The sequence below is a fragment of the Elephas maximus genome, chromosome 11, assembly GCF_024166365.1.
Source record: "Elephas maximus indicus isolate mEleMax1 chromosome 11, mEleMax1 primary haplotype, whole genome shotgun sequence".
Lineage (NCBI taxonomy): Eukaryota > Metazoa > Chordata > Mammalia > Proboscidea > Elephantidae > Elephas > Elephas maximus.
In genome coordinates this window covers 98,492,009-98,507,057 of record NC_064829.1, presented here as the reverse complement: position 1 = coordinate 98,507,057, position 15,049 = coordinate 98,492,009, and positions in this window count along the sequence as shown.

Genomic DNA, 15,049 nt, shown 5'->3' with positions numbered 1-15,049 from the left:
TGGATGAATCCCCAAAACTACTGCCGTGATACCATCTTTAAACCTTAAACCAAAAACATTCCCTAAAGTGTTCTTTAAACCAAACAGTAGTTTAGCTTAACTAGTAAAGAATGTGTGCCTTGAGCATTGTGCTCTTTTAAGAACTATCTATATGGGATATAGTTGACAAGAGCAACTTGAAAGATTAGAAACTTAGGGCGAAGTGAGTTTATGTTAATGGTGGAGGAAAAACTCAGAAAAGGAAAGAAAGAATGGTTGCACAATTTGAAAAAATATAATCAATGTCACTGAATTGTACAGGTAAAAACTGTTGAATTGGTGTATGTTCTGCTGTGCATATTCTCAACAATGACAAAAATAAAATAAATTATGTAAGAATCTGTAAGCATTGTGCTGTTTTAAAGAACTGTCTGTATGGGATCAAATTGACAAGAGCAACTTGAAACATTAGATAGGGAGCTTAGGGGGCAGTGAATTTATGTTAATGGGGAGGAACAATTAGGCAAATAAGGGTAAGAGTGGTTATAAAACTCAAAGAACGTAATCAATGTCACTTTATTATACATGTAGAAATTGTTGAATTAGTGTTGTTCTTAATAACAACAACAAAAGGTAAAATTAAAAAGAATATATATATTATATATTTTTTTGATGTTCTTCTTGCTGTTGTCCAGGGACACCTCTGTATTTACTTTGAATGGTGGCTTTGGTTTTTCTCCAATAGGCACATGTTATATATGCAGTTTGAAAAACTTTAACAAAGAGAGAAAACAAATGAGTGCGATGAGAGGCAACCCCAAGATTGGCCTGAGCCAGCCTGGTCCCTCCACAGCCCCTCTGTCCCCTCACCCTTCAGGATGTAGCTGAGGGACTGTTCCACCTGCTGCACTTCTCCACGAGGGTCTCCAGGTTGTCCAGGAATGTGGTGGGACAGAGGCCGATGTGAAAGGTCTTTTAGGAAAGGGAGGGCAGCTTTGTTAAACAGAATGTCTACACACACACACAGAGTTGTTGTTAGCTGCTATCAGTCATCCCGACTTATGGCCACCCCATGCCCAACAGAAAAAAACAACACCCAGTCCTGTGCCATCCCCATGATCGGTTGTGGATCAGACCATTGTGATCCACAGGATTTTCATTGGCTATTTTTGAAAGTAGATTGCCAGGCCTTTCTTCCTTGTCAGGCTTAGTCTGGAAGCTCTGCTGAAACCTGTTCAGTATCATAGCAAAACACAGACCTCCACTGACAGACGGGTTGTGGCTGCGCATGAGGTGGATTGGCCAGGAATTGAACCCGGGTCTCCTGCATGGGTGCAAAGAATTCTAACACTGACCCACTGGTGTCATACATATACAGTAAAACCTGTGAAAGCTGGAACCTGATAAAGCAGAAACCTAACAGAGGAAGAAAGCTCAAATATTTCCCACTAATAGAGAGGATATAAAAATGGTAAGACTGTACCCTGTCAAAGGCAAAAAGCTTGTGAAACCCAAAAAACAAGACAATACCATCAAATTCCAGCTCTCACAGTTTTTCACTGTATGTGCACAATGGACATACACACACACACGCACACACATACACACACACATATATACATATTATAGTGAGATGAATCGCTTTTATATGGTTTTTCTTGCCATGGTCTCGTGACTATTACAGAATCATTGTGTGGGACTATGCAGATAAGGTGTTTGTGGCCCACCAAGGGGATTTGACAGCTTGCTAGTAATGCAAATAAGGTGCATGGAACCCCTGGGGTGGTGGGACCATGCAAATAATGTGTATGGAACCCTAACAAGGGGTTGGTTGGTTTTGCCATCCCACTAGGCTTAAAAGAGAGCAGAGAAGGTATCACACTATCACCAAAAAGAAGAGACAGGAGCAGAATGTGTCTTTTGGAGCTGGGATCTGTGTGCTGAGAACCTCCTGGACCCAGAGGACAGAGAGCTGTTAACACTGGAGATGGTGAGAGGCAGTGAGAAGCAGCAGCAGAGAAATGGTGGCAGCAAAACCAAGAGCAGGAGCTGAGAGCCTTGGGGTGGGAGGCCTCCTGGTGGAGTGGGGTGCCCCCTGGGCACTTATTGTTAGAGCTAAAGAGCTTTGCAATACTTACCCTAACAGGGCAGAAGACTTACGGAGGGCCAAGGGGCCAAGGTTAGAGAGAGGCCTGCTGACAGGCACGGCTGAGAAGAAGGTGTTCTAAGAACTGGATCCTGAGTCATTCCTGATCTGGAATTGTAAGCTGTTACTTCCCTTATAAACCCCATAAATGTGAGTACTGTCTGTGAGTTCTGTGTGGCCATTGGAATGAATTATGGAGGCCAGCAGAGGAGTAGAGAGCGATATGGGAGGGGCAGTTAGTGTCAGAATTGATGAAGATGGCAGAGAGAGGAGGCATGCCTGACCTCCACCTCATAGCAGTCAGCCTTGGGCTGATGTTAATGGTGATTCTCCTCCTCCCTTGTGAAGTTAGAGGAGATCAGACACCCCTGCATCGTGCCATTTTTATGCAACTATATACACATACATACACGCATGTACACACTATGAACACACATACAGATATACACACCTATATACACACACATACATACATATGTGGTTAAGAGCTATGGCTGCTAACCAAAAGGTCGGCAGTTCGAATCCACTAGGCACTCTTTGGAGACCCTAGGGGACAGTTCTACTTTGTCCTGTAGGGTTGCTACCGGTTGGAATCGATTCAGTGGCAATGAGTACATGCATACACACACACACACGTATACACACACATATACACACCACACACACATATAACACATATATACACACTTATTTATACATACACATGCCTGGTGCTTTGCACACAGAAGGCTTTGGGGAATCCACCTGGCTCTCTTCCTTCTTTTATTCACTCATTCCGTCATGAACCGGAATGGACAGAAAATAAATAAATACTAGTGAGCACTGGGTTTGGGAGTTGAGTGAGTGGGAAAAGGCCAAGCACACCAGTGAAAAGTCCCAGAGGAGGAAGGCAAGTTTGGGGGGGTGGGGGCAGTGGGTTAAGGGAGGGGCAGAAAATGTTCATGTAGCAACACTGCCACCTGGTGGCCCTGCTGACTCGAGTCACTCAACAGGCTGAGCTAGTGGACCTGGAAGGAAAATAACATCATCCTCAACCTTCTCCAAGGAGCCCTGGTGGTGCAGTAATTAAGCGTTCAGCTACGATCCACAAGGTTGGTGTTTTGAACCTATCAGCCACTCTGAGGGAGAAAGATGTGCCACTCTGCTTCCGTAAAGATTAACCTCCCCCCCACAAAAAAGTAAAGATTACAGCCTAGAAAACCTTACGGGGCAGTTCTAGGCTGTCACGTGGGGTCGCTATGAGTCGGAATCGACTTGATAGTACACGACAACTACAACAGTATTGCATTGTATGGATACACCACACTTTGTTTATCCATTCGTCTATATAATTTTAAGAATACCAGCTCATCTAAGGAAACCTATCAGTAGAAGTAATATTAAGCACGTCTGAGTGGGTGGCTGTGTTGAGAAGCGGCTGGAGATGAGGAGGGCAAAGTAAAACGAGAGAGAGTGACATAGAGGAGTGCCAGGATGAAACGACCCAGTGACAGGGCACCGCACGCTGAGAACTGTGAAGTACAGTGGGCTCAACGCTGTTCACTGGAGAGTTCGCCTCTTCCCGCCGCTCACTCTACCCTGGATAATCTCATCCTCTTCCAGTGCGTCGGCTGACAACTGAAGGCACCCGAAGAGCTGAGCCTCCATCCCCAACTTCCCTCCTGTCCTCCAGATATGGAGAGTGAACTGCCTCCTCAACTGCCCCTCCTGGCTGGGTCTGGGGTGGCCCTTATCCTCCAAGTCTACCCTGGGTCCTGCATCCGCTGTATCCCCATCTCGGAGCTGCGGTTAGCGGCTCGCTGTCCAAGGTGCTGAATGTTAAACCAGAACTGGGAGGAGCCCGGGAGGCACAATGGTTCAGCGCTTGGCTGCTAACTGAAAGGTCAGCGGTTCCAGCCCACCAGCTGCTCCGTGGGTGGAAGATGTGATGGTTTACTTCTGTAAACACTACAGCTTTGGAAACCCTATGTGGGCAGTTCTACTCCATCCTTTACGGTCCCTATGAGTCAGAATCGACTTGATGGCAATGGGTGTGTGTGTGTGTGTGTTATGCCCTGGTTGTGCCTGACAGGTTGCAGCCTTATGCAGGTTCCTGTTTTCGCATACAGGTAGTCCCTGACTTGGGACATATTTGAGTTATGATGAGCCGCACTTAATGACCATCTGTTTTTTTGTACCTCTTATCGTTAGATGTACTACATGCAATGTTGCAGCATGTAATTTACTGATGTTATTATTCGCAAATATTCTGTTCAAAACACTGCCCTGTAGGTTTAGTTTTCTAAACTGAATCAGGGGCTTCAGTTGCTTGAAAACATGGACCCAAACCCTGATTGCTTTGTTAAAGTTGACAGGCAGACTTAGGAATCAGTGAGAAGTTACCTTGAAATATATGAAGAAAAAATGAAAAGGATCATACAGACAACTTTCACTAATTTTCTGATTAGACACGCCATCCTCATTCCCAGGGAGAATCCAGTTGATCCAGGACCTTCCACAACTGGATTATTACCACAACTGACAAAATGTCAACATCATCCAGCTCTTCATTGTTGGAGTAAATTTTTATGATTTGTGTATTTTTTCATGTATGTATGTATTAAAATATATTTGTAAGTTTATATGTAACATTTCCAATCCTGAAAGACAAATAAAGATAATATTTATAAAGGCAATAATAATGAAAATTGACAATAAAGGCAATAACAATAAAAACTAAAAAAGCAAAAAACAAGGTATTAGATTTACATCAGAACTGATTCACCACGGAGTCGCTGGAATGGAACCCCATCATAAGTTGGGAACTTCCTGTATAAACATTTCACTGTCTTTGCTCCTCTAGAGAACTGTTATGGATTGAATTGTGTTCCCCCAAATATGTGTTGTAAATCCTAACCTCTATGCCTGTGATTAAGATCTCATTTGGGAATGGGTTGTCTTTCTTACATTAATGAGACAGGATTAGTGTAGGATGTGTCTTGAGTCAATCTCTTTTCAGGTCCAAGAAATTAAATAATCAGGGGAGAAGCAGAGATGGGGGAAGAGAAATGCCAAGGCACATGAAGATCGCCCAGGAGCAGGAGCTCAGAAGAGACAAGGACCTTCTTCCAGAGCCAACACAGAGAGAAAGGCTTCCCCTAGGGCCGACATCCTGAATTTGGACTTCTAGTCTCCTAAAGCGTGAAAAAATAAATTTTTCTATTTGTTAAATCCACTTAGTTTTGGTATTTCTGTTATAGCTGCACTAGATAACTAAGAGAAGAACCCAGACTGAGACAGCACGGACCTGTTTGAAGCATGAACACTGACGGGTTGGTGGTGCAGGCTGAGGCAGGGCAAGGCATGACCTTCTCTAGTCCACTCCCTGAGAACCAGTGAGTCCTGGCGTCCTGAGTGCGCTGAGCACTTCCTCTGGCGAGACTCTGTACTAAGTGCCCTGTGTGCCTGCCTCTCCAACCTCCCACATCCCCAAAAGGTGGGTACTGACAGGACCCCCCTCTCACAGAGGGGGGCACTGCCCTGCCTTGATCAAGGACCCTCACGTCTGGAAGCTGAGCCCAGGTGGTGTGGAACTGGGGCCCACAGCCTCAACCACTGAACGGCAGACCACACATCCGAGGGGCGTAACCCCCTCCTTCCTGTGGGTTCTGAGTGTCCACCCCACCTGCCGGCCCCCAGGCTCACCTCTCCTTCAGTTTCATGATGTCATTGGTGTTGGGGAGGCAGTTTGTCCAGGCAGGCACCATAGAGCCACTTGAGCATCCAGGAGCCCAGGGTCTGGGGATCACTGTGGAGGGAAGGCTCTGAGAAGTGGCTCACTTTGGTGCCCAATGCACTGACATGTCCACACCCTCCCCCTTCTGACCCTGTCTGTCTATCTATCTCTCAACCATGTGCTCACATCCTCAACATTCAAACACATGGGCTGTCTCATCCCTGCTTTCATTTTCCATTCACCCTGATGGCTAAATGGTTAAGTGCTTGGGCTGCTAACAGAAAGGTTTGAACCCACCAGGGGCTCCTCTGGAGAAAGACCTGGCAATCAGCTCCTGTAAAGATTACAGCTTAGGAAACCCTGTGGGGCAGTTCTACTCTGTCACATGGGGTCGCTAGTCAACTGGGTGGCTCCCAAAAACACTCAACGCTCTCATTGTCTCAGTTACTCCCATTCACTCTCCCCACCCTTCCTTTGCCAGCTCTCTCATCCTGTCAGTCTTTCCTTCATGCACTCACTCTTTCAATGAGTCCTCATTGCTCACTATGCCAGGCCCCGTCCCTCATCTGAAAACTTGTACAAACATTTGGTAAGGTACCAGCCATTGTCACTTGTTGTGGATTGAATCTTGTGCCCCCCAAAATGTGTGTTGTAAATCCTAACCCCTATACCTCTGGAGCCCTGGTTAAAGTGCTCAGCTGCCAACTGAAAGGTCGGTGGTTCAAATCTATCGGCAGATGGAGACAGATGTGGCAGTCTGCTTCCGGAAAGATTACAGCCTTGGAAACCCCACGAGGCAGTTCTACTCTGTTTTTTATGGTCCCTAGGAATTGGAATCGCCTTGATGGCAATGGATTCAGTTTTGGTTATACCTGTGGATGTAATCCCATTTGTGAAAAAGGCTTTCTTCATTATGTTAATGAGACCATATCAGTTTGGGTATGTCTTAAACCTAATCACTTCTGAGATATAAAAAGAGTGGATTAGGCACAGAAGCAAGAGGCAGGAATGGGGAAGATAGAAAACACACGGAGATCATCAAAGAACCAAGGAACAGAAGCTGAAAAGAGAGAAGGACCTTCCTCCAGAGCCCAGAGGGAGTGAGAGCCTTCCTCTAGAGCTGGCGCCCTTGGCTCCTCAACTATGAGAAAATAAGTTTATATGCATTAAAGCCACGCTGTTGTGGTATTTCTATTATAGCAACACTAGGTAAGCAACAAGGGACTTGGTGGCACAATGGCTAACCATTGGGCTGCTAAGCAAAAGGTTGGTGGTTTGAACTCACCCTGTGGCTCAGTGGTTAAGAGCTTGGGTGCTAACCAATTGGTGGGCAATTCGAATCCACCAGCTGCTTCTTGGAAACCAATGGGGCAGTTGTACTCTATCCTACAGGGTCATTGTGAGTTGGAATCAACTTTATGCAATGGGTTTGGGTTACTTTTTGGTTAGTGGCTCTGTGGGAGAAAAGACCTGTTTCTGTAAGGATTACAGCCTAGAAACCCCTAGCGGGCAGTTTTACTCTGCCCTATAGGGTCACTACGATTTGGAACAGATTGGATTGCACCCAAGAACAACATGTCCCCTTAAGCTCCTCTTGACTGTGATAATTTCCCAAATGGTTCTTGCGGTTTTTGGGTCCCCCCCCTTTTTCTTTTCCTTTATTGTAGTAAAATTATGTATAACTAAACATTTGCCATTTCAACTTTTTTTTTATTGTGGTAAAAATATACATAAAAAAAGATTTGTAGGATCAGAAGTGTTTCGTTGTGTTATAACTGGGGTTGCTATGAGTTGGAACTGACTCAACAGCACCTAACAACAACCACAGCAAGAGTGACACTGGTTACATTCTTTGATCAACATTCGATCCACTTTTTTTACGTGCACAATTCAGTGACATTCATGACGTTCACCATGTTTGTTCCTTGTTTCCGATGGCCTCAACAGTGTAGAGAAGCACTGGTCAGGGATATTGTAGGATGTCCCTCTGCAAGGATTTGTGTGATTTCTTCATCATGATTACACTGAGGTTATGGGTTTTGGGGGAGGAAAACCACAGAGGTGAAGTATTATTATGGGTTTCATTGTGTCCCCCAAAAAGAAAAGCTCATAGTCCTAACCCTGTACCTGTGCACATGACTTTATTTGAAATAGGGTTTTTGCAAATGTGATTAGTTAGGCTAGATCACACTGGAGTAGGGTGGATCCTAATCCAGTATGACTGGTGTCATTACTGGAAGAGGAGAAGACACACAGCAGACACAGAAGGAAGACAGACATGTGAAGACGCAGGGAGAGATTGGAGTGATGCATCTACAAGCCATAAAATGCCAAGGGTTGCCGGGAAGCACCAGAAGCTGGAATAAGCCAGGAAATATCCTCCCCTAGAACCTTCAGAAAGAGCCTGGCACTGTTAACACCTTGATGTCAAACTTCTAGCCTCCAGACCTGTGAGACAATAAACTTCTGTGGTTTAATGTCACCCACTTTGTGGTACGTTGTTACGGTAAAAACAAAAAACTGAATCCATTGCCATCAAATTGCTTCCAAATCATGACAACCCCACGTGCGTCAGAGTAGAGCTGTGCTCCATGGGGTTTTCTTGGCTGTAACCTTAGGGAAGGAGATCACCAGGGCTTTCTTCTGTGGCATCACTGGGTGGGTTTCAACCACCAACCTTCAGGTTAGTACACCACCCAGAGAATTTTAGGAAACTAAGACATCACCAGTTTCCCATGAGCATGCCACTCCTGGGGCTCTCCTCTCTAGGTCCTGGACCAGGGGCCCACTTAATGGTCTTGGGCAAGTTCCGCATCTCTCTGCCCTGTTACTTCCATAAGCAGAAGAAGTAGGAAGATGCAACTGATCTCCAGGGAACCTTGAACTGGAGAGGTTCCTCTGCTGTGGACAGTCCTTCCCCTCCCTGCCTGGGCCTTCCTGTTGGCGCTTCCTTCCCAGATAGACAGAAGGACCCAGAAGGCTGACGGTTCCAGGTTCAGCTCCTCCAACTGCAGAGATGCCACCACTGCTGCTGCTGTTGTGGGGGATCGAGTGTGTTGGGGGCTGGGGGTCCCAGGCAGGGGCTGGGGCTCCCACTAATCCTCAGTCTCCCCCAGGGTACCTGGATCTGGGTGACGAATACCAGCTGCAGGTGCAAAAGTCGGTGACGGTGCAGGAGGGCCTGTGTGTCTTCATACCTTGCACCTTCTCCTACCCCCCAGATGGCTGGGACCACTCTGACCCAGTTCTCGGCTACTGGTTCTGGGAACCGGCCAATCCCAAGTCAGATGCTCTAGTGGCCACAAACAACACAGAAAGGCAAGTAAAATCTCAGACCAGAGGCCGATTCCAGCTTGTCGGGAACCCCCAGAATGGCAGCTGCTCCCTGGTGATCAGAGATGCAGGGAAGACGGACATAGCCACATACTTCTTCTGGGTGGAGGGAGGAAATGGTGTGAAATTTAGTTTTGTGAAATACAAGCTGTCCCTGGAAATGACAGGTACAAAGCTGGCTCAAGCCAGGATGGACTGGGGAGTCACTGTGGTGGACAGGTCACGGTCTGGAGCTAGGATCCTCCTCTCTCTGCCCCGGACCTGACACAGAAGCCTGATGTCTACGTCCCTGACACCCTGGAGCCGGGGCGCCCGGTGACACTGCACTGTGTGTTTCCCTGGGAGTTTGAGGGCTGTCCAGCCCCTACGTTCTCCTAGTCAGGGGCAGCCATCTCCCCACAAGGAGCTGGACCAGGAGCTTCCCTCTTCTTGGAGTTCAGCCTCAAGCCCAGAACCCAGGACCACCACACTGAGCTCACCTGTCGAGTGAACTTCTCCAGAAATGGCATCAGCACTGCGTAGACCATCCGACTGAATGTGACCAGTGAATTTGGGGGCCAGGATCTGGGATGTGGTGACAGGCCAGGTGCACCAGGAGGTGAGAAATCACTGTGGCAACCAGCAGACGGGAGCTTGGGAGGGTGCGTGGCAGGAAAGGCAGATCCGGGAAGCTGCCTTCTCCCTGAGAGGTGACTGGGCAGCACCCACAGCGTCTCTGTCCTGCTGCTACCAGGTCGGGGGGGGGCGGTTGTAGCCTCAGGCTAAGACTTGGTGGGGGAAGGAGTATTGATTCTAGAAGAACTTGGGGAGGAGATGCTGGGGTTGGAGGGAAGTGGTGTGTTTGGAGTTGAGGGCTGGAGGCTGATGAAAAGAAGAGTTCACATTCAGTGGGAGGAGGTGGCTTGAGGGTCCTGGGATTCAGAGTGAAGTCGCCTTGAATCTTGCTCCTCAGCAGGGAAATCCACGTGTGTGGGAGAGGATTTGCTCAGTCGGCCGTCATGGAAGCTGGTCTTGCTGCCGTGCTCTTTTTCTCTCCCAGCCTTATCTTCCTCATGTGAGTGTCTTCCTTTGGAATGGGAGGGGGTGTGGGCCCTGGAGTCCCCAAGAGTCCCAGGTGGAGGACTCTGAATGGGGCAGTGGTTGCTATGGGAGTTGGGTCTTGGGCCAGAGATTCAGAAAGCCAGTAGCTGTTGAGTTGATTCTGGCTCCTGCTGACTCCATGTGTGTCAGAGGAGAACTGTACTCCATAGGTTTTCAATGGATGATTTTTTGGAAGTAGATGGCCAGGCCTTTCTTCCATGGTATGTCAGGGTGGATTTCAATTGCCAACCTTTCTGTTAGTAGTTGGTTGCAAACTGTTTGTGCCACCTAGGTTCCTAGGGATTTGAGAACCAAAAACCGAAATCCAAACTAGATGCTGTTGAGTCGATTTTAATTCAGTGGCTCCATGTGTGTCACAGTAGAACTGTGCCCGTAGGGTTTTCAGTGGCTGATTTTCTGGAAGTAGATGGCCAGGCCTTTCTTTTGAGGCACCTCTGGGAGGGTTTGAACAGCTAATTTTTGGTTAGCAGTGAAGGTCATAGCTGTTTGCAGCACTTAAAAAAAACAAAAACACCTAAACCTGTTTCTGTTGAGTGGATTTCAGCTCCTAGTGACCCTATAGGACAGAGTAGAACCTCCCCATAGGGTTTCGAAGGTGCACTGGTCGTTTTCAAAGGCTCTCAACCACTATGCCACCAGAGTTTCCTTGTGGCACCAAAAAAATTAAGGCCCTGGCAGTGATTCATAGAGTCCCTGGGTGGTGCAAATTGTTACGTGTTCAGCTACTAACTGAAAGATTGGTGGTTCAAATCCACCCAGAGGTGCCTGGGAAGAAAGGCCTGGCCGTGTGTTTCTGAAAAAATTCGGCCACTGGAAATCCTATGCAGCACACATCTACTCTGATACACATGGGGTAGCCATGAATCGGAACCGGCTTGATGTCAAGTGGGAAGAGATTCAGATGAGGGGTAAGTTACCATCTCTGAGCCAGCCTTCCAGGAGGGGGCTCATGTTCTCCTAATAAAAGTCATCAGGCTAGACACGGTGCCCATGCTCGTCCGGGCCTGAGTCAGGCCTTCTGTCCTCTTAAGTGGAAGAGAGTAGTCCTATCCCAAGCTGTGAGCCAGTCACCAGAAGGATCTGGGCTCTTCCCTCAGGGTGAAGACCCAAAGGAAGAAGGCAACTAAGACAGCAGCTGGAGGATCTGATGGCCCCTCTGTCTTGGGCACCATCGAGTGGGTGAGTGATGAGTCCTCTGTCCAAGGAGGTCCCATCTGGTTACCTTCCCAGGATGACCGTCACCAGGCTCCTTTGATGACTTAGGTTATCATCTTGCCCCAGTAAGTTTTTTCTCCTGGGTCCCCATCAACCCGGTCGCCCAGTCCAGGAACCCAGGAGTCTCCTCCCTCTGCCTTCTGTCTTGTCTCCCAGAGCTGGAGGATCACCAAGGCCTGTTGAGCTGCAGCTGGGCCCTTATTGTGCCCCCCTCCTCATTTCTGTCTGGACCTCTGACTCACTTTCTCCCTGCTTCCCCAAGACACAATGCCAGAGGGATCCCCCCAGAATAATTATTGTCAACTACAAAGCTCAAGAGTCCCTAAGACCATGTTCACTTCTAACACCAGCTGCAAATTTGGAGGACCCCAAGACCACTCTCACTTCTGATACCAGCTACAAATTTGGGATAACCATAAATCACCTTCATTTTTAATATCACCAACAAATCTAGGGGAACCAAGACACCCCACTTCTGACATCAACTGCAAATTTCAGACCCAAGACCACCATTGCTTCTGACACCAATTCTTTACTGCACACCCTCTTGCCCCTGAGCTTACACACCTCAGGCTCCTCCCTATTGCCTAGAGAATCAAGTGCAAACTCCTTAATTCCCATCAAGGCCTGACAGAGTCTGACTTTAGAGGTGTGTCACCTTCCCCTCTCCCTGTTTCCCACCCACCATGCCCCCACACTGTGTCCCAGCTACAGACACTCCTCAATACTCCGGCCAAGTAGCTATACATTGGAACCAACTTGAGGGCACCTAACAAAAACAATAGGGCTCCGGTGGTGGAATGGTTAAGTGCTTGGCTATTAATTGAAAAGTTGGCAGTTGAAACCCACCCAGCGGCTCCACAGAAGAAAAGACCTGCTCAACTGCTGCCATAAAATTACAGTTTAGGAAACCCTATGGGGCAGTTCTACTCTGTCACATGGGTTGTTATGAGTCAGAATCGCCTTAAAAACGGGTTTGTTTTTTTTTTGTAACACAATTTCACAATTGCATCCAGATGCCTGAGTGTGTGAGATACTGAGAGCTCCCTCAGGGCAGGGCCCCTAAAAACCAAAACCCATTGCTGTTGAGTTGATTTTGACCCATAACTACCCCATGTGACAGATAGAAGTGCCCCATAGGGTTTCCAAGGCTGTAATCTTTACAGGAGCAGATTGGCAGGTCTTTTCTCCTATGGAGTGCCTGGTTGGTTGGAACAGCCGACCTTTTGGTTAGCAGCTGAGCAGTTAACCACTATGTTACCAGGGCTCCTTAGGGGACTGTCCAGGTCTGAGCAAATCCCAGTCCTCATGACATCACTCCATTCTTGTTCATCCTACTGCAATTTGCAATTAGATAGTAATTTCATTGACTACTGGTTTCATGTCTGCCTCCCTTACCACACTGGAAGCTGTGTGAGGTCAAGTATGGTGTCTGCTTAGCTCCTCTCTGAACATTCAAGTCCTGGCACAGGGGAGGTGTTCAACAAGACAGTGGGCACTGAAGTTCAAGAGCCCTGGGCATGAATCTAGGCCTCACCACTAACTCATTGTGTGATTTTGGGATATTTACTAAGCATCTCAGCCTCAGCTTCTTCATCTGACAAATGTGGATAATAGCACCTTCCCAGGAGCCCCTGAGTGGCACAAACGGTTAAGTGTTTAATGACTGGCCAAAAGGCTGGCACTTTGAACCTGCCTTGGAAGACAGGCCTGGTGATTTGCTTCTGAAAGGTCCCAGCATCGAAAACCCAAGGAAGCAGTTCTACTCTGCACACTTGGGGTCAACACTCAACCAAGACTAACCACAATGACAGTACCTCCCCAGCAGGTTTTGGGAGGACTTTATGGACTGGAAATTGGTGAGCAAGGGCCAGGCACTGTTGTTGTTGGGTTCTGACTCTAGTAATCCCATGTGAGAAGAGAACTGCACCATGGGCTTTCTAGGATGTAATCTTAACGGAAACAGATTGCCATATCTTTCTCCCTTGGAGCTGCTGGGTGGGTTCCAACCACCAACATTTGGGTTAGCAGCCAAGTGCTTAACCCTTGTACCGCTAGGGCTCCTTAACCAGGGATTATTACTTTTAAATAGTTGTTGCATGAATAAGGATCTGGCATATGTTTACAGAACGAATGAATCAAAGACCAATGCTTGGTTTCCAGGTTTGCTTGTGGAGCCTGCTTCCCTCCCCTGGCCCCATTATCCTACTTTGATCCCCTTCTCCTCCCTCCACTCAGGGTCACCAGCAGAAGTCCTGGCCAGGTGGCCCCCCAGACTGCCCACCCCAGGCTGTGGCCACCCCAACCTCAGGAAAAGAGCGGGAACTTCATTACACCTCCCTTGTCTTCCATGGGCTGAGGCCCCAGAGGCCTCAGGGCCAGGAGGCCACCAGCACCACTGAGTACTTGGAGATCAAGATCTACCAGCGAGGACTCGCCCAGAGCCCAGGTCTGGCTGGAGGGCCCAGGGCTTCCCTGGGAAGGGACACTTGAGGGGGATTCCAGAGTCAACAACTCTTCACATGAACAGGATAGAACTGCTGTATGGATGTGGCACAAAGGTTAAGCGCTGGGCTGCTAACCGAAGGTCGGAGTTTCAAACCCGCCAGCCTTGGAAATCCTATGGGACAGTTCCACTCTGTCCTATAGGGTGGCTATAAGTTGGAGTGGACTCGATGGCACCTGATAAGAAAAACATGGAAGTGTCACAGTGTGGGGACAGGCAGAACTGGGCTCAGCTCTCAGCCTCATCACCAACTCAGAGCAGGAGTGTGAACAAGTCACCTTACCACTCCGTTTCCTCCTCTTTCAGACGGGCAAAACGAATCTAAGTCGCAGAGTTGTTGTGCAGAGTCAGGAAGTAATTAACGTGATGCATCTGTTATGGACTGAATTGTGCCCCCCAAGTATGTGCTGGAATCCTAACACCTACACTGGTGGAAGTGAGCCCTGGTGATGCAACGGTTAAGAGCTAGGACATCAACAGAACTTTAGGGGGCACGATTCAATCCATAACACTGGGGACCCCAACCTGTGATATAGTATCTATTTAAAAATGATAAAGATAACTCAAAAAATAATGCATTTGAAAGTCAGCCATTTAGGAATATGTATCAATGAAATCACTATAGAATAAAGATTCACTGTGGAAAAAAGTGTGCACCACTCAGACAAAAACTTGTACATCAATATTTGTCATTCCTCAGACAGCATGTCCTCAGCTAGTTGGTACTGATCATTCCTTCCTAACCAAACTTGCCACTGCGTAAGTGCCCCTTGGGGCTGAGCATATTTGAAACTCTGATGATCCCGGAAGGGCCTGTTACATTTCGACATTTTAGATTTTCATTGTACTGAGTGGATAGGAAGGCAAGGTAAGGCAGGTGGTATGAATTGAATTAAAAAAAAAAAAAAAAAAAAACCCGTTGCCCTCAAGTTGATCCTAACTCACAGCAACTCTATATATGGATTGAATTGCACCCCTAAAAACATTCGTGGAAGTCCTAAGGCCAGGACCTGTGAACATGACCCTGTTTGGCAATGAAGGCTTTCTTTTGTAA